This window comes from Ceratotherium simum, chromosome 18, assembly GCF_057802395.1.
Source record: "Ceratotherium simum simum isolate JZ-2026a chromosome 18, ASM5780239v1, whole genome shotgun sequence".
Taxonomy (NCBI): Eukaryota; Metazoa; Chordata; class Mammalia; order Perissodactyla; family Rhinocerotidae; genus Ceratotherium; species Ceratotherium simum.
Genome location: NC_141917.1, coordinates 37,439,632 through 37,460,455, shown reverse-complemented (window position 1 = coordinate 37,460,455; position 20,824 = coordinate 37,439,632). Strand labels below are relative to the sequence as shown.

Genomic DNA, 20,824 nt, shown 5'->3' with positions numbered 1-20,824 from the left:
ATACATAATCATAGTACAACATTCTTTTAAAAATGCCTACTGCTTGGAATAACTCCATCTTTCTTTCAACTTGATTTTAGCATTTACTATGTTTAAGACATGCAATTCTAGGCATTGTTAAACATACAGAGACACGTATATCAGTATAAATGCAAATGAGATATATTATGATGTGCATTGATATTTCAGATAGTACTTCTTTCTAAGGAAAACTTCATGGAAAACATAGCTTTTAAACTTCACCTTGAAAAATATGTAAATATAAAAATTGTGAAATATAAATTTGATTTATATTGTTAAATATATTCATATTCACATTTAATTTTGAGAGTATATGTTTTGATCTACATAGTGCAACATTCACAAAGGAATTGAAACAGTGAATATTTTTAACATATATTCACAAATATTTGTTCACAAGTATATTCAGTCACAAATGTTTGTAGGTAAGTTCTTATATTTTCTTCTTGCATTACATTTTAATTACATTACATTTAATAAAATGTTGTTTAAATTAACTGTGTATTAGAATAGCCTTCTCTTATGTGTGACATTTTATGGGAGATAAACTTTATGAGACTTTCACAAGATTTTAACGTTAGCATAAATCAAATACCTTCTCTTTTCCCAAACTGTTCTCTTATTAATTTCTTGGCTTATTAATGTAAAAATGACATGGACTTCTTAAGAATATAGAGTTTTTTTCTCCTAGTACTCAGATTTCGTATTTGAAGGAAAGAGGGGCTTACATTACATGTTAAGAAGTATGGTCTTTTTTTCTTTTCTATCTTCTTGTCTACTTGTTTCCCTCTCTCGCTCCCGCCCTTCCTCCCTCCCCCCTTACTCTTTTCACTCCTTTCTTTGAGACCTGATATTCACCTGGATCTCTCCTTCATTTTATTCATATCTGCTTAAATGTCATTGCCTCACAGAAGCCTTCCCTGACCATCCTATCTAATATATCACCCAACTGGTTTATATTTTATCTTAAAAGAATTTAGCAACACACACATGCACGTGTACACACACACACACTTATTTGTTGTTTATCTTTTTCTGTGTTCCTCACACCAGAATGTAAGTTCCATTAGGTCCAAAAATTTATTTTGTTCTGTACTTTATCTCCAGTGTGTAGAACAGTGCTTGACAGAATAATTTGCTGTAACCTGGTCACTCATCATCGAAAGTTTATTTGAGAAATGTTCGTATTTTCTGTATCTAAAAAACGTAGCAAGGAGTTTGATCACTTTTCAAATCTTTGAAGTCTCCTTGATTTAGATCTGTCACTTTTACTTATCACTGAATAAACAAAAGATAAAGACAGTATTAAAATGTTTGGGGGTGGGGAGCAACAGCTCTATAATCTGGCTACCAACTGAGTGTCTAGTGTAAAAACACTAACAGTATGGCCAAAAGATGATTCTTTATTGGCACCAACTAATATTTAAGTTTGCAAATTATTATTATTTTAAATTTTCCCTTGGTATCTTTCCAGAGAATAGCAATTGTCTTTATTGAAACGGTAAAGGAACTACTTTGGGGTATCCATAAAGCACATATAATTATATAATTATAACATAGGGCAATATATTATTTAATATATCTAGTGGCAAGCACATTTAATGAAGAAAAATTTTAATGTCTTGATCATTTTTCTTCAATTGTGTCTGCATGTACTCATCTGTGCATGTGCATGTTTAATCTAACACAGTCAAACCTATATTATATCCTGATGTTGTATATTTAAAATACCCTTCCCTGAATTTGCAATTTGCTTTTGGATCTTTTTCTTTTTGGCTGTGGGTTTCCTCATGAAATTGGCTCTTATATTCTTTCACATTTATTTAACATTATTTCCATATTTAACTCTGATCTAGAGGGTAGGAAGCAGTTAAGTCTATGTTCAACTATAAACACTAGAAATCCTTTTATATTGTGAATATTAGTGATATGAAGGAGATAACAACCACAAAAAAGACAATTTTTGTATCAACAGAGAATCTTTTTTTTTTTTTTAATTTTTTGTTTATTGCGGTAACGATGGTTTATAACATTGTAAAAATTTCAGGTGTACATCATTGTACTTCTATTTCTGCATGGACTACATCATGTTCACCACCAAAATACTAATTACAACCCATCACCACACACATGTACCGAATTATCCCTTTCACCCTCCTCCCTCCCCCCTTCCCCTCTGGTAACCACCAATCTAATCTCTGTCCCTATGTGTTTGTTTATTGTTGTTATTATCTACTACTTAATGAAGGAAATCATACGGTATTTGACCTTCTCCCTCTGACTTATTTCACTTTGCATTATACCCTCAATGTTCATCCATGTTGTCACAAATCGCTGGATTTCGTCGTTTCTTATGGCTGAGTAGTATTCCATTGTGTATATATACCACAGCTTCTTTATCCATTCGTCCCTTGATGGGCACTTAGGTTGCTTCCAAGTCTTGGCTATCGTGAATAAGGCTGCAATGAACACAGGGGTGCATGTACCCTTGCAAATTGGTGTTTTCAAGTTCTTTGGATAAATACCCAACAGTGGAATAGCTGGATCATATGGTAGTTCTATCGTTGATTTTTTGAGGAATCTCCATACTGTTTTCCATAGTGGCTGCACCAGTTTGCACTCCCACCAGCAGTGTATGAGAGTTCCCTTCTCTCCACATCCTGTCCAACACATGTTGTTTCCTGTCTTGTTAATTATAGCCATTCTGACGGGCGTGAGGTGATATCTCATTGTAGTTTTGATTTGCATTTCCCTGATAGTTAATGATTTTGAACATCTTTTCATGTGTCTGTTGGCCATCTGTATATCTTCTTTGGAGAAATGTCTGTTCAGGTCTTTTGCCCATTTTTTAATTGGGTTGGTAGTTTTTTTGTTGTTGAGATGCATGAGTTCTTTATATATTTTGGAGATTAAGCCCTTATCAGATGTATGGTTTGCAAATATCTTCTCCCAATTGCTAGGTTGTCTTTTCGTTTTGTTGATGGTTTCCTTTGCTGTGCAGAAGATTTTTAGTTTGATGTAGTCCCATTTGTTTATTTTTTCTATTGTTTCTCTTGCCCGGTCAGATGTGGTGTTTGAAAAGATGTTGCTAAGACCGATGTCAAAGAGCGTACTGCCTATGTTTTCTTCTAGAAGTTTCACAGTTTCAGGTCTTACATTCAAGTCTTTAATCCATTTGGAGTTAATTTTTGTGTATGGTGTAAGGTAAGGGTCTACTTTCATTTTTTTGCATATGGCTATCCAGTTTTCCCAACACCATTTGTTGAAGAGACTTTCTTTTCCCCAATCTATGTTCTTGGCTCCTTTGTCAAAGATTAGCTGTCCATAGATGTGTGGGTTTATTTCTGGGCTTTCGATTCTATTCCATTGATCTGTGTGTCTGTTTTTGTGCCAGTACCATGCTGTTTTGGTTACTATAGCTTTGTAGTATATTTTGAAATCAGGGAGTGTGATACCTCCAGCTTTGCTCTTTTTTCTCAGGATTCCTTTATCTATTCGCGGTCTTCTGCTGTTCCATATAAATTTTAGGATTCTTTGTTCTATTTCTCAACAGAGAATCTTGATGGTGTCATTTGACCTTGAAGATATTATCTTCTATCCTAAAGCTATTGAATTCTAGAAAACCTATCATCAGAACAAAACAAAGTGTATTTACACACAGAGGGAGTTACAAAGGAGGAGTAAAAATCCTGCTAGAAAAAGCACCCTTCGTTTATATATCATGCTTACTGTATACAAGCCCTGTGCTTTGAAATATGCTACTTTATTTGGTCTCCATAGCAGCAGAATGAGACAAGCCCTCTTACCCCCCATTTTGCAGTTCAGAAAACTGAAATTTTTAGAGGTTAAACTAGTCATCTAATGTCACACAGGTAGTAGATTACAGAACCAAGATTAGAATGAATGTCTATCTGACTCCATAACTGCTGTTCTAAACCACGTTACAATGTCTTGTGTGCGTAGTTTGTAAAAAACAGCTAAGAAAAGTGATTACAAAAAATGAAACCTGTAGTCAAAGCACACCAGTTGCAGTAGAAAGTCACTTGGAAATCAGCATTTGAGCTTTGACACTAAAGAGTGTCAAGACTGATATGAAATCTAGATGTAGAAAAACAACATCAAGTTGGGGAGGCAAAAATCGAGAAGCTTGGTCAGGATGGATGCAGGACACAATACTAGTCATTCTTGAGTATGGACTTGACAATTATGCTATGACCTTTGACATTGATACTAAATGGTTTATGATAAAGATTTGGGTGTTCAGCGAATTCTTTATACATTTTCTTTTTCATATCTTGCATTCTTAAATGATTTATATCCTTAAATATTATTTTAAATTCTCTTTAAACATATTTGCATTTATATCTATATCCTTCTGTCTCTATATTATTTTAAATCCTTCTAAAACACATTTGCATTTATATCTGTTTCCTTATCTATATACATATTTTTAAATCCTCTTTAACCATATTTGCATTTATATCTATATCCTTATCTATATCTATGTATCACTAGCTAGTTATCCATATATGTCCTATAAGGAAAAATTCAGAGTCAATGCTGTAACTATACTATATCTTTAACTGGTAATTTGTTCAATATACTTATTCTTATATTAACTGTTTCTAATGTGCATTTCATTCCATAGTAATAGGTTCAGTTCCTCTCAGATAAGTCCTTTGAAGTCTTTATAAATTCCTCACTAAAATAATTTTTTAAATACTATTTTTTAAAAAGTCAATCACAAACCATGGTGAGATACTTGAATTGATGAGGTAAGAGATATTGACTTGCAAAATGCACCTTGAACAAGGATTAATCTTCCTCTGCATTTGTAATATTTACTTTTGTTTCATTCAAGAAATGTTTGAATTATAGAATTCTGTCTGAATGAAAATCTTGTATTTGTCTGATAATTAATGTCTAATAAAATTAATTTTGAAAATCTTGTCATTCCATGATATTGTGACTATGTTTTTAGGTGTATCATACTAAAATTGTAATAGTTCATTATTAAAGGTAGTGGTTTTGGGTTTAAATTATAAATATCATTAAATATTCATTTTAAGAATCTAACTAAGAGAATAAAATCTACGACGCATTTGAACTTGCATGTTAATTTTGACATAACTTAGGAAATGACTTTACAGAATGGAAAAAAAGGATTTGCAGCTAAATAGTACATACAAAGAGCAATGTTTCTTTAATTGAAGTCCACAGGTTTTCTCCCAGCAATCTTGTAAATGTATGGATACGTGTTGACAACAGTTTGAAAGGTTTCAATGTAAGCATATTATGAATCTAGAATCATCTGAGTGCCCTAAATATAGAGTTTGGATTTGCTTTTGTAGTTGAAGTGTGTTGTGCTGTGAGGTGTTATATAAAATAATTCTGGCTTATGGGCTTAATAAGTAAATGATCCATATACCAAATGAGGGCTAAATGACACCATGTTAATGTTGTACAAAATTTTCCTCATAGCCAAAACAAAGGAATGAGTTGGAAAACCAAGTTACTTGTTACATAGCACACAATTGCATATTAGTGTGTTAAACTAGATAAAACTCATGCCCTAATAGTCAGCACTATATTTACATTGTATGCAACTATTTAGTTTCAACAAAACAACATCATCCATCACAATAAATTTACATTGATATGTTTATTGATGTATTATTTTGTTAGTATTTGACTTGTAAATTTTTGTTTGCTTTAACTTTACAACAGCTATAAGGATAAGAAACATATCTAGTTTTATACTTGTATTTATTTGAGTAATATCATATTCAAAATAATTTCAGCCAACACAAGGATCATTCATTATGATGTTTTGTTTTGTCATGATTTGAAGGAATCTATGCATTATTTCACCTTGAGAGATGCCATTCTAGAGGGCAGGCAATATGCCTTATAAGTATATGCACACCCACAGATCCTATGCCAACCTTGCATATGTTGCTAAATAAATATTAATCATTTATAACCAAATGGGTAATTATCAATAGTATTTGAAAATTATGCATAAAAGAGTTATTCTATTATGCATTTTATTTTATTTTATTTTTTGCAGGGGAAGATTTGCCCTAAGCTAACATCTGTTGCCAATCTTCCTCCTTTTTTTTTCTTACCTGTCCCACGCCCAAATCCCCAGTACACAGTTGTGTATAGTTCTAAATTCTTCTGGTTCTTCTATGTGAGCCACTGCCACAGCATGGCTACTGACAGGCAATTGGTGTGGTTCCGTGCCTAGGAACTGAACCCCAGGCCGCGGAAGCAGAGTGCACCGAACTTGAACCACTAGGCCATCAGAGCTGGCCCGTCTACTAGGTATTGTAAGTCTTCTTCCTTGGATAGGTTTTGCTTTAATAATTTGTACATCAAATTATTTCTTCAAAGATAGTCACTTGACCAACTCATGGGCAATATAACATGCTCAAAATTCATGAAGTCCTAATTAATGAGCTCCTAATGCTCTTCATTTCTATATAAATAAGATAACAATATTTTCCAGAAAAAAATTAAGAGGTATGAACCATACTAACTAAGGATATCAGAGAAAAAAAGCAATATAAAATGTGTGGAAGGGTCTAATTAATAAAATCTATGTGGAGAAAATAAGAGATTTGATTGGAAAATCTAGCTTACTACCCAAGTTTATTTTCATTTGAGACAATGTGTCAGGGACACTCACTAATAACCAAACAGTCACCCATTTTCCACATTTTCCAGCTCCCTTCCAGTTGGATGGGACTCTGTGATAGTTATGGTCAGTGGGCTCTGAGTGGCAGTGTCATATTTCACTCGCAGGTTTTAAGGATTGAAAAGCTGGTCTGCAACCCTCCAGTTCTTTGTTTCCTCTCCAGAAGCATGTCTTTTAACTTGTAACCCACAACATAACATAGCTTATCTTGACTCATCTAGACAGCAGAACAGGGAGGGAAAAACCTGGCAGAATTGAATTTAGAAACACGCATTCTAGAATTGCCTCTACCACTAAAGTCTCTGTGATTTTAGGCAAATTACTTAACTTTCCTGTACTTAAGCTATGAAATGAGTGTGTATTATTTATTCTTTCCTTTAGATAATCTTATTGAACACTTGCTTTGTACCAGGTATTATCTTAGGCACTGAACATATGGTAGAGGAGGAGACCAAGTCCCTACCCTCATAGTGCTTACAGTCTAACAAGCTTTCATTCATAGCACTTCTTTTTAGGTGCTGAAAAGGATACAGAGATTAAAAAATTAGATTTTCTAATTTAAAGAAATAGGAAATTATGTCCAAAAGCCATTCATATGAATTTGAATTGAGGCCTCTGAAATGGATGCACTGCCCAAACTCCTGGGCAAGGGGACAAATACTGGCTTCTTTCTGCTTGTCAAGCCATGTGCACTTGAAAATGAAGCCATTCTTACAAATCTTTTTTTTTCCCCCTAATTTAGCCACCCATAGAGTACTACTTTTTTCTAACTCACACAATAGTCTGCTAGTGGCAGCCTTGTGTGGATTGAGAGAAAGTCTATGGGGAGTGTGAACTAAAGGGTGAGGAGACACAAAATGGGGAGACATTTATTTCAACTACTATCAGCTGGTTTGGGATCAGGAACCTTTAACAAAGAGTGGGGAGTGAGACACATCAGTCACTTCTAGCTCAAAAACTGTAATAGTCAAAATAAACATGTGCTGGGGGGCTTGAGTAGAAAGAGCTGTTTAATGATATCTCCTATTTTGAGCGAATGATTTGAAAAAAGGGAATACATACTATTCATATGCAAGTCCCTATAGACAAGTAGAACATTGAAACCTAGGATGATTATATTATTATCCATTGATATTCTAGCAAATGTATAAAGACAAAATTAAGATAGCTTCCTTTTTTGTTTTATAAAGCCCAGTTAACTACTTAGATAGTGATTGATTGAAATAACATAACTAAGACAATATAACTAAAAAGTGAAGTTAAAAATCTCTTAATTAAAAATATATCTCTCCTCTTCTGAGGTCTAGCAATGTATTTTAGATTTGAAATTGTATAAATTATAAATTATATTATTGATTTTTTTTCTAAATAGAATATATTGCCTTAACAGAATTTTTTAAAAGTCCTAACAAAAGGTACCTAATTTGCTGACAAGTCACTACGTAGCTTTAATGAAAAAAAAATACATTCCTAGCTTCTGTGAGTTATAATAACAAAGTAGGTCAGCAGCCTGCTGAGTGTGGTGATTCTCCTTTGCCATCCTGTTTCTGCCTATTAGGACAGTCAGCCTGGTGACTGCTCTCTGTTGGATAGAAACACTACCTCGGAGCAAAAGTGAAACAACTCACATACTATATTCCTCCTTCTCAGACAAGTATTCTTTTATGGGAACAAGCATACGGAAATAAATTCTAATCTGGTATTTTGTTTTTAAATGAAATGTGCATTTCAGAACATCTTTAACATGAATTATAATTCCATAATAGAGAAAGATAAAGCATATTACTTAAATTATATATTGGCTACAACTACATTAAGTTGCTTTAGCAATAACAAGACCAATCCATAAGTTCCAAATATGGGGTTGTTTTCCCCCTATATAGACTAGCTCTTAAATTTTAAGCACCAAATGGCTAGAAGAAGCAGCATTCATGAAAAGACTTTATCTAACAAGTGACACCTATTAAAATGGGGAAAAGAAACAAAATATCTTGCAGTCCAATGTTTTCTCCAAAAAGAATAATATACTACTTTTGTTCTCCATCTCTCTCTATATATATGAGTTTTGTGGAAACTTTCACTAATGTAGTGTAAAGGTACATATATCACACTAGCTCGTCTATTCTGAATAAAATGAAAACAAGTTTCATTCCCATTTGCAGATGAAAATCTGACTCAGAGAATTGTTACCCGGTTTACAGAAAGCCAGAAGCAGACAGTGTGGGAGCTGGTTATGAAATCCATGTTTCCCCTTGAGTTAATGCTGAAGCTATCATAGTATTCTGTTTCATGGACTCCAAAGAGCTTCATCCATTATCAATTATCAATTAATGTTTACAGAAAACAACTATAAATTTGTTGCACCACTGGAAGAACTTGGAATATGTGTGAAAATATTTGAAAAACTCATTGTGTATAGTAAGTGTTGTATGTTATTTTAGTTTTTATAGGTTCTCCTTTTATTACTGCCGTAAATCAAAAAGAATCTGGCAAAGAAATTATACCTTCCCATTTATTCTGAATTTCTCATTTACCTAGGTCTCACATGAGAAATATTGTTTTAAATTGATGTAGGTTGGAATAAAATGGTAACACTGTCTTCAACCTGGGAATCAATGGAATAGTAGATAAATCATTTCTGCTGTGTTAGTTTACGTACAGATATATGGGTATCAGGCAATTCATATGAGCAACCCTCTTTCCAAAGAGACCAAGGTTCTTTCTTTCTCTTTTAAGAAAAATAGAGAGAAACTTATATAGGCCTGAATTATGTAGATTAAATCACCTATATTCAGATAATTTTCAAGAAAATGTATTTCCCCTTGTTACTTGCCACAGTGGAGGGCTCTCTACAGTTTTTTTTCTTTTTTTTTTTGTGAGGAAGATCTGTCCTGAGCTAATATCTGCCAATCCTCCTCTTTTTTTGCTGAGGAAGACTGGCCCTGGGCTAACATCCATGTTCATATTTTTCCACTTTATATGGGACACTGCAACAGCATGGCCTGACAAGTGGTGCGTGGGGTGCATGCCCGGGATTGGAACCAGTGAACCCCGGGCCGCGACAGTGGAGCACATGCACTTAACTGCTTGTGCCACCGGGCCGGCCCCATACAGTTTTTTTTTTTCTATTCCTTTTCACCTTTTTCCCTCCTCCCACTACCGCTGACCTAAAAAGGCTACCCAAGAAATTTATGGCAGAATCAGAGGTGACGTGAAGAAAGCCATGTGATAAGTGGAGGATATAAGAAAAAAATAACAGAAATGTTTTCTAAATCTTAGCATGAACATTTTCGTAGTTTCATTATATACACCATCACATTTTTTGTGTGTGTGAGGAAGATCAGCCCTGAGTTAACATCTGCCAGTCCTCCTCTTTTTGCTGAGGAAGACTAGCCCTGAGCTAACATCCGTGCCCATCTTCCTCCACTTTATGTGGGACACCACCACGGCATGGCCTGACAACCGAACCCGGGCCACCAGCAGCCAAGCGTGCACACACTTAACCACTACCCCAGGGGGCCGGCCACTATACACCATCTTTTTTTGAGAAGTATTTTGTTGTTTTTAAAGATGTAACATATTCTAGAAATGAGTAATTCCAATGAAAACTTGAATGTGGCTTGTGAATCTTTAGTTTATTTCAGTTATTTTATGTGTATTTTTACAATATGCCAATGAGCATAGAAAATTTATCAGGTAAGATTTTAAGAATATGTACTAGAATCGTTGGCCAGTTTTCTCTGTGCTTTGAGGTTATAGAGATGGGTCCAATGTGATTACCATTTAAATACTCTTCTAATATTACCAGCCAGGTGCCTCAGAAACATGGCTCCACCTAAGCGAGAGATATTTACACCTGGATCTGTTGTGCAATCTGCTGACTCATATTCCATGTATAGAGTTATATCCATCTGTGGACTGGAACCATTTATTCTAATTGTATAAGCTTGATAATGATGAAAAATTACATAGGAAAATTTGAGAATTCACCACCATATCTTTGTAATTCATAAGAAGATGTATAGCAATGAACTACAATAAATTCTCTGTTGTCCAATACCATTTTCTAGGGCAGATCATAAAGTCAACAAAAATTTTCCCTAAATATGTTCTACAGATAGAGATAAATATTAATTATAATGTCTACTTATCACGTCTGCCAAAGCAATTGATGTATATATACAGGGCATCTGTGCTGGCCTTTGCCATTGTGATCAATGTGGTAATCTAAGATCTTGATTCCTGCAAATTAGGGAAGGGCTTTCAGTAGAAAAATCTTTAATATCAATTGTATTAAAATGAGGACATAATTCAGTTTGACCATCTCAATTTGCCATAAACTATGTTTTTGTCCTTTAGATGATTTAAAAATATATATTGTGTTTGTTCTAAGGTCAGCTATTGATTCATATTTTTAAAAATTTATCCAATTAAGTAGAATTATAAGATGATTGGGGAAAATACTGCTTCAGGTGGTACCCTTATTAGCTCCCACTGCTCTGGAACTAAAACTAAATCATTAATGCTCCATTAAATGATGATAACATTCTGTCTAGCACTTTCGTAATTCTGCTGATAACTAAGTTATCAATTCCTAAGGAAAAACACAAAAAAAGAAGTTTGGCACAGGTCTGTAATTAGTCAATGTTAGGCAAATCAAAGTTTTTATTAATCTGCAACATTTATGGAAGTCATTGTCCTGAGGGTAACTTTCCATTTCACTCATCAGTGTGATTATTTATCTATAATTTTTGTTATTATTTTGCCAAGTGATTAGAACTTTTAAAAAATAACTCTTCAGAAAAGTATGAAAAAGAGATTCAAACACACATAGATTTTTATACAATGAAACATATAAATATGGAAACCTCATAAATGATAGATCTGGATGCAATTTATATATGAAAATTTATGAGAATGACACGTTCTAATGTATTTCTCTATCATTTAATCTGTATCCTACTGCATTGTGTGAACTGACTAATTAACACAGTAGTTTAGTGTTCTATAGGAATTAAATGACCATAAAATTTGAAAGAGAAGTAAAAAGGAGGATAAACACATTATTTTACAGAAGAATGAAAAAAAAAAAAAGATAGAAGTAGGAGATAGGAGCCAAATAGCTAATCCAATAAAGGTGGATTGCCTTTTCTCCTTCAGGCTATGTTTCTGCCATTGAGGCCATTCACCATTGTCCTTGGTGTCCTTGAAATCCGGCTCTGTTTCTTCCAAAGAATAGAAAATGTATACCCTTTATCATTACCAGCTCTTGTTTAAGATCTTAATACTGTTTCTATTGCTGTTTCTATTCTTAAGATCTTTTATTTCTCATCTAGTATGTAAATAATATGTTTATGATTATATTTCTGCCAACTTTTTTATAATAACCTATTACAATAATTCCTGTAACAGTTATAACTTCGAACAGGTATCTAATATTTACTATATGCAATCAGGTATTATTACCGTTTGGTTCTTTATGCATCTGGCGGTTTTGTGGCATTCATTTATGCTCAGCAAATTGTCTATATTCAGTGATGAATAAAGAACTGATTAATCACAGTGTCATATTTTACAACGCTTCTTTACCTTTTAAACAACAACAACCAATGTTATGAATATATTATGAATAAAGAAGGAGACATTCAAAATATCTAAGGTCAAGCAGAATGTTAGTGACAGAATGGGATCTAAGACAGCAATCTCTTTACTTGTACTCTCCCCTATTTCCCATTGATGCATGAATGAAGACTTCTTGAAAACTTTGAATGAAGAAATCATATGTCCAGGTGATTTGGTAAAGTAGAAATTCCCTTTTCTTTCATTGTTTTCATAATATAGAGCTTACCAAAACCTCTCTTGAGGAAATAGTTTGAAAGCTAGCCATAAGTAAAACCTATGGCCTTGGATTTTCAGTATTCTAATGCAGAGATAGAGGCAGAATGACACATATTCTAAGGAAAATCATAAAATTGGGTGGGCTAGGATTTATTGTTGAAATAAGGCTTTTTAAAAGAAATTGACCTAATTGGAGGAGACCATACGTTACATGGGTGTATATCCACTGGAAATATAGCATGCTGGAGAAGATTAAAATAGAGAGGTATAAAGAAAACATTAATAAAAAGGTATTATTAAAGGGCATATTAGAAAATACTAAACTAGTTGAATGGTGGTGGATTTGTGGCACACCATAGCACTGGGAAAGGGTATCAGTGATGGGGGTTAGACACTCTCCTTAAAGCAGAATATGGATGAATTCTTGACTTGCCTAATTGCAAAATTATTTCCTAAATCATAGCAGAAGTGTTGAGAGTCTACTTCAACCAAAATTGAAGAATTAATTGGTTAGGGTTAAGTGATAAGAATCTGAAAGGAAGCATGCAAGTAATCTTAAACCAAATATGAGAAATGGTATTGTAAAGTGATTAAGCATGGTCAACCTCTGGAACTAGGTTGCTTAGATTCTTCTTTGGTTCTCTCACACTTACTAGCTGTGTGACTTTGGATAGGTGAGTTAGACTATTTGTGCCTTGGTTTCCTCATCTGTAATGTGAGGATGAAAATTATATTTACTTCATAAAGTTTGGGAGTAAATGAACACACTTATACATGCCCTATATAAATATATATATATATATATATAGAATAGTTCTTATTACATTTCTCAGCTCAAAACACCTAAGTTATTATTAATAGTTGTAGTTGTGTATGAGTGAGAGTTTATTTTTCTTCTCCATAAATTTGTGCATAACCCTCCCATTTAAAAAAAAATAATGGTTTGAGGTAGCTTGAAGTAGGAGAAGATATACCGTACACCTAGAAATATTACAAGGCATGGAAAGAAAAAGTTCATGATGCATAAGCTTGGCTAAAGAAACCAACAGAATTTGAATATAAAACTTATTTTCCTACCACTACAGAGTTCTAGTGAAAATGGTTTGAACCCATAAGAGTAGCTGCAAATAACATTTAGAACGAAGGAAACATTAATTGCATTTAGTAATAATTGGAGCAAATATGAGAAAGTGGATAGACCTTCCACTTGGGATTCATGTAATGATAATAAATGACAGAATGTAAGTGGAATACTTTCCGTCTTGTTTAATAATGTCTCTGTGAAGGTGAAATATTTTAAACTGAATAGATTGGAATAAACTCTAGCGAAATTGAACTCCAAGTCAATATTTCAGTATTCCAAATGAGCTCAACCCCTGGCCCATGTGAATTGCACCTTAAAATGGTGCTATCTTAGAGAAGAAATGATGAACTGATTGCACAGGATCTTTCATAAACCATGCAAATGGGGGAAGAATTGGTTGTGCATGGTATATGTAAATAATGTATGAATTTACAAAGAGAGAATGAAGAAAGATGTTGCAAATTACAACCTGATACGTTTGGTGTTAATTCTAAGCAAGACTCTGCACTAACTCATAAAAGAAATTATTTGTGAACACTGAGAAAAGGCAGTGCTTGGTGACAGCAAGCACTGGTTTAGTGAAAGCAAGTCATAACAAATCAGCCTTTTTTTTTTCTTTTTTCTTCTTTCATATATAAGATGTCATTAAAAAAAAAAAGACATATTGAAAATCTTGCTAAGTACATATACCAGTCCACTATTTTCCTTTTGAGATGAATGTTAGACTGGTACATGTGCTTTATATAGCACAAGGCTTTCTGCAAGGTTCTTCGTGATATCTTATTATGAAATATCTGGACTAACAGAAAATAGAATTGAGTGGCTTAATAACTGGTTGAGTGAGTGTTTTCTGCTCCCACATCCAAAAGTGCAGATTAATTGATTGATATCAACACAGAAGATGTTTAGTGAATGTCTGTACAATATGATGTCTTTTCAAGGTATTAATAATAACCTGGTTGAAGCCATCAAAGATGCAACTAAAGCAAAGCAAAAAAGAAATAACTAATATTCTGGGTTACAGATTCATATTCAAGAAGATCTTGTTATATAGGAGGATGAACTGAGTCTAACAGAATGGATTTTTATGTGGTAAAACATAAGCTCTTACAATATGATCAGAAAAAAAGAAAAAGAGGAAAAGGATAAGTACAAGAATCAGAAATGGCTCAGGCAAGGACATGAAAAATACATAGAGTTTTGGTGACTATAATTTCAATATATGTCAATAATTAAGATGCCATGTTAACTAAATAGAAAATTCTCACCAACAGTATTTTTATAGAAAAATATTTAGTTTAATTTTGGGCATCAAATTCTAAGATCTTTTGAGGCAGCCCTGATGGCCTAATGGTTCAAGTTTGGCATGCTCCACTTTAGCGGCCCGGGTTCAGTCTCCAGGTGCGGAACTATACCACTTGTCTGTCAGTAGCCGTGTTGTGGCAGCAGCTCACATAGAAGAACCAGAAGGACTTACAACTAGAATATGCAACTATGTACTGGGGCTTTGGGGAGGGAAAAAAAGCAAAGAGGAAGATCGGCAGCCGATGTTAGCTCAGGGTGAATCTTTGCCAGCAAAAAAAAAAAAAATTCTGAGATCTTTTAATTCTATAGGCAATTATTTTCTGACCAGAAGCTGCTTAATTATCTCTCTGAAATGAAAATACTCACTAGTTATCTACTTTTATTCCTGAAATGATGTTTTTAAAACTAATTGAGATGCATTTATAAGTTAATTTGTATGTAAGATAAATTAAGGACATTGTGACACATCAGTAATTAACTTTGTTTTTCAATAGCCACTTTTCTCAAAGAACTCACTTGATTATTTAACAGTATTTAGGTATTAAGAAAACACTGAAGCATACCTACATGTTGTAAAAACCTACGAAGAGTGTAGCAGAGAGACGGAATTATGCCAAATTAACAAAGGACATTTCATTATTTTTACACTTAATCTTTTCAATTATGTCAACAGGAAACAGAGTCTCATTGCTTTACGATGTGTTTTTCTTTGTAGTATATCTCTTACTGTGTGGCTGAGTTTAGTTAAGAAATTGAGGAGCTGGCCCAGTGACGCAAGCAGTTAAGTGCGCATGCTCCGCTGCGGCGGCCCGGGGTTTGCTGGTTTGGATCCCAGGCGCGCACCGACTCACTGCTTGGCAAGCCATGCTGTGGCGGCGTCCCATATAAAGTGGAGGAAGATGGTCACGGATGTTAGCCCAGGGCCAGTCTTCCTCAGCAGAAAAAGAGGAGGATTGGCAGATGTTAGCACAGGGCTGACCTTCCTCACAAAAAAAAAAGAAAAAGAAAAAAGAAATTGATATTACTCATTATGACAGATCACTCTGATGAATTCCTTGATTGAGAAACTTAGAAGTATGTGTCTCTCCTTCCAGAAACCATTAACATCTTGTCTTATAAATATTTATTCTCTTTTTCTTATTACTAGTAATAAGAAAAATCATTAGAACTATAACAAAAATTCTAGATTAAATTAATCATTTGCTGGTTTCCATTTGGAGCAAGAGAAAAAGATTGACTTATTGTTTAACTTGCAAGAAGAAAGTCAGAAGTTGCATAATTCACAATTGACTTCACTAAAAATAATGCCACCCCTAATATAATTGTGATGCATCTGCTTGTTTGTTTTATTGCTGATTATTTTCATTGCAGCCAAGTTATGGAAAATTGAACCTATAGCTTCCTAAAAATGCTGATCTCTTTATTTAGAGATAAAAGAGATTATAGATCATGAGTTCATTCATCCTCTCTGTATGAATCATCATTTGTGAAATTACATTTCTTTAGAGGATCCAGAGCAAATCTTCTAGAGCAGGATATTAAATCTATATGAAAATAAACAACCAATCAACCAAATACCTGTAATCAACCTCATTAATAGTGATAAAACAACTCATCAAAACCTTTAAATACCTCATTTTTTTCACTTATTTCTCAATAATTTCGTGCAGAAGAGTTCAATGGCAAGAGAAATGAGGGAAGTATCTGAGATTTATTCTAAAAAAGAATTCTCAACTATGAAATTAATGCCAATTCAGCCCATCCTATACGATGCTTCTTTGTAACAAACTACAGTTGAATATACAATGATTGGGGCCGGCCCTGTGGCTTAGTGGTTAAGTGTGCGCACTCCGCTACTGGTGGCCCAGGTTCGGATCCCGGGCGCACACTGACGCACCGCTTCTCCGGCCATGCTGAGGCCGCGTCCCACATACAGCAACTAGAAGGATGTGCAACTATGACATACAACTATCTGCTGGGACTTTGGGGAAAAAAAAAAAAAGAATATACAATGATGATCCAAAAAACCTTGATTATTAAATAGTAATTTAATATAGTTCATAATATTCCATTTAATATGACAAGAAAGAAAAATCTTTCACTAACTTTTCAAACCAAAAATCCCTGTTACTATAAGCGTCAACTAAGTCAACAAGAATAATCGGAAAACTTTGTTCTCTAAAAATACTATTTAATATATAAATTTTACTGCACATACAAAATTCTTTAATAACACATGACAACTTAAGGCTATCAAGTTAAATTAGCTTTTGAAAAATAAATAAAAAAGAAAATGCAGGGCCGGCCCCGTGGCTTAGCGGTTAAGTGCGTGCGCTCCGCTGCCGGCGGCCCGGGTTCGGATCCCGGGTGTGCACCGAGGCACCACTCCTCCAGCCATGCTGAGGCCGCGTCCCACATACAGCAACTAGAAGGATGTGCAGCTATGACAGACAACTATGTACTGGGGCTTTGGGGGAAAAATAAATAAATAAAATCTTTAAAAAAAAAAAAAAAAAGAAAATGCAGTCAATTCAATCAAAGAGTATTACCCAAACATTGTCTGGCGTAACCAAACTGACTTCAGATTGGATAGCAAAGTTAAATGCCTACAGAAGCCAAACTAGTAATATACATGTGTGACTTAGACCAAGTGTAGGGCAAAAAGCAGCCTCTTGCCTCTGGGGAACAAGGTAAAGCTTATCTTGTCTCAGGGACACGACTCTTCCTCAATTTCAGCTGATAATTGTCATGTGGAAATTTATGGCCAGTGGTGCCCAGATTTATCAAGGAAAGCTGGATATTCAGATTTTTATAGAAAATGCCATAATTTTTTAGATATAGCAACTTATACATACATATAGACATATATGTGTAAAATATATATTATTTAATTACATATACTTATATATCATTTTATGTAATTATTATTTAAAAAATAATTTATGTTTAAAAAATAATATGTTTTCCAAAGACAAAAACATCAGCAAGCCTGATTTAGAGCCAGCAGCCCATCGGTTTCCAACTTCTGAAATTAATCAACTAGTTCATAGGGTTGAAACTAGGAATATATGCTTTGCCACTATGTGCATTGCTCTCTTCCTTCAGACTCAAGCCCTAACAGAATTCCTCCTTTCTCCTCCATTTACAAAACATAAAAGGCACCTGGGGAAAATGGGAGAAAGGGAGTTTGTCCACATTAGCAGCTCAACCTCAACTTATCAGACTGGTTACATTAATTTGAATTTCTTTTTAGGTGAATTTAACTGGTTTGGCAATTTGTTTCAGTAATGTGATAAGTTGAAAGAATTGGCCTAGATAAAATACATAAATAAAATTAAAAGGACAGGACAGACAAGTTAATTCAAGACTGTCCAGGAGAATTCTTTGCCATTGCAAGGGAAAAAATAATGTATTTGCAGTTATGATGTTACTGAAAAACAGCAAAAATTCACCATGCAGAATCTATTGAGAAAGGTTTTCTCAAGATGAATATCCCTTGTTTTATTCACTCCTCATGTTGCCTACTGCTGAGAAATATCTGATGAGCCATCCATTAATTAATAAATCAAGATCTGGAGCTTTATTGCAGCCACAGCCATAGTAGACAGTTACATGACTCAGGAGACCTGGCATTCAAGCTTTAGATTCTGAATATTCCAGATAAAGAAGAGCTTAATTAATTATTGGGTATGAGGCATCACCCTAACGTCAGTGATAAAATCAAACATATATCCAGCATCTTAAATTTATCACAAGAGAGATGTTCTTCAGTTTTAACTATGCAGTGCCCAGGCTGGACTGAAAAAGATTTGGAAATGTATTATATATGCAATTAGGTATAACACACCTCCCCCCATACCACAGGATCAATTTATGTTCACTTATTTGCATAAGATTAAAGTGCGTTAGTAGCATTTATCTGTCATCTATTTATGTATCTACCTACCTATTTATTGAGTGACTGTTTTAATACCCAATGATCTAGTGGGAAAATAGAGTGATAATAAAACAAAGTCTTGCCTCGTAGTTGTCTATTTTTCCCAGGAAAATAAAAAGTAAACAAAATAAACAGCTATAAAAGGTAATGCCAGGCAGCACAAATCCTGTTAAGAAATCTAAAGCAAGAGAACAGAATACAGTGACTTGAGCCAAGCAGATCTATTTAAGATAGAGTCGTTCTTAGATGCCATCTCTGAGAAGGTGACATTAGAGCAGAGAACTCAAGGAAATGAAGGAATGAGTTACACAAATATCTGGAAGGCGAGTCGTCCAGGAGGAAGGACAGCATGTGCAAAGCTGACTGGTATGGCTGGAGGGGAGTGAGGGAGGAGTACAAACATGATGTTGGAAAGATACTCAGAGGCCAGCCAAATCAAAAAGAGTCTTGTAAACCACGGGAAGATTTAGATTAGAGTTTTGTTCTCTGTAAAATGGAGAGCTAAATCAGACCCAGTTGCCTGTGCTGTGAGAACCCCTAGCAGGGCAGAACGCAAAGGAGGGAGTCCTATTTTCCTATTTCACTGAAAAAGCTACAGTACTAGGCACTCAGATGCGAGAGTGTGAGCAAATGTCTAAGGAAGTTGACAACAAGCAAGTGGTTTGAGGCAGAGCAGCAGAGTCCAGAGCAGCTCAGAGGCCGACTGTGTGTAATGAAAGCTCCAGGCAGCTGAGCAGAGCAACACACAGCAGCCCAGAGAGTTTGACCTGAACTGGTGAAGTCAGGCAATGGGGCAGCAGCTACCTTGCCCCTGGAGAGAGCAAGGAAGCACAGTGGCCAACATAAGTAGGTCAGACTGATTTGAAAACACATGTGACGTATTCCCTAGCATTGCAGGTGAAAGAGGGGACTGAGTTTCTTTGGTCATGAAGGTGGGAGTGGCTAAAAATTTAATTCAGATATAAATATTAAGCAGAACCCATGTTATTCTAAGGAGAGACAATTTAGATAGATTCATTCTTCCATTTTGTCAGTCAGTCGATTGTCTGCTCTGTGCCAAGCACTGTTGTAGGTATTATTATCCTTGCCTGGGAGTTCTACATTCTTCCAGTAACTTGTTAGTATTAATTGAGGGTAAGCTTGATTTCCTCAAGTGTCATGTTCAGTGAAGAGAAACCAAAACAAATTTTTGATTTCTGGCAATTTTGGACCTTTAGTGATGCTTGAGTTCTTTGATTTATGTTTCTGTGTTCATTATTTGAAAGATTCTCAACATTTATTCCAAACGGAAGCTGATTCTTTATCAGTGTATACAATGATATCAAATATTAGTGTTTGGTCTTTTCTTTTTACCTTCCTTTTAATTTCCTTTAATGTCACTACTTCCACGAAGTCTTTGTTCAAGTACTCTGTGTACTTGCATTTATATCAAATGCAATCATTAGGAATCCATTTTAAAATGCTACTACAATTACAAAAATAATATCCTGTTGGTTAACTGGCCAACTTCTTTAAACCCTAGAGAGGATCTTCCATGTCTCTATGAGCCTTGCTCTGCCTCATTCTACTTATATAGTGATACAGGGTACCTGGAATAACTTCATGGAAATAAAACAGAACTCTCTTTAAATACAAAAAGAGATTTTAATTTGACTCATTTCCTTCCAAAAAAGATAAAAATATATTTACAATATTTCACATTTTAACATCATTATTTCATTTTTTTTCTTTTGCTGGAAGAAAAACCTTCTAGAAAACATTAAATCACTCTATATTTAATTTGAAGGCTAAGGTATCAGTTGGCCCATTACATTTCCCTGATAATGATATATTTTTCCTATCTAAAATTTGATTTTATCAAATGTGCATTATAGCCACTCTGATTTGTATATGGAATTATATTAGAGACAGATTTTCTTTGAGTATTACAATTCAGTTT

The 20,824-nt window shown here is 34.5% G+C and overlaps 1 protein-coding gene across 1 annotated transcript in view; it reads left to right on the top strand.

The window, feature by feature from the left end:
* Positions 1-20,824, top strand: part of HCN1 (hyperpolarization activated cyclic nucleotide gated potassium channel 1) — a 384,938-nt gene that overhangs the window by 206,955 nt on the left and 157,159 nt on the right. The window lies entirely within an intron of this gene.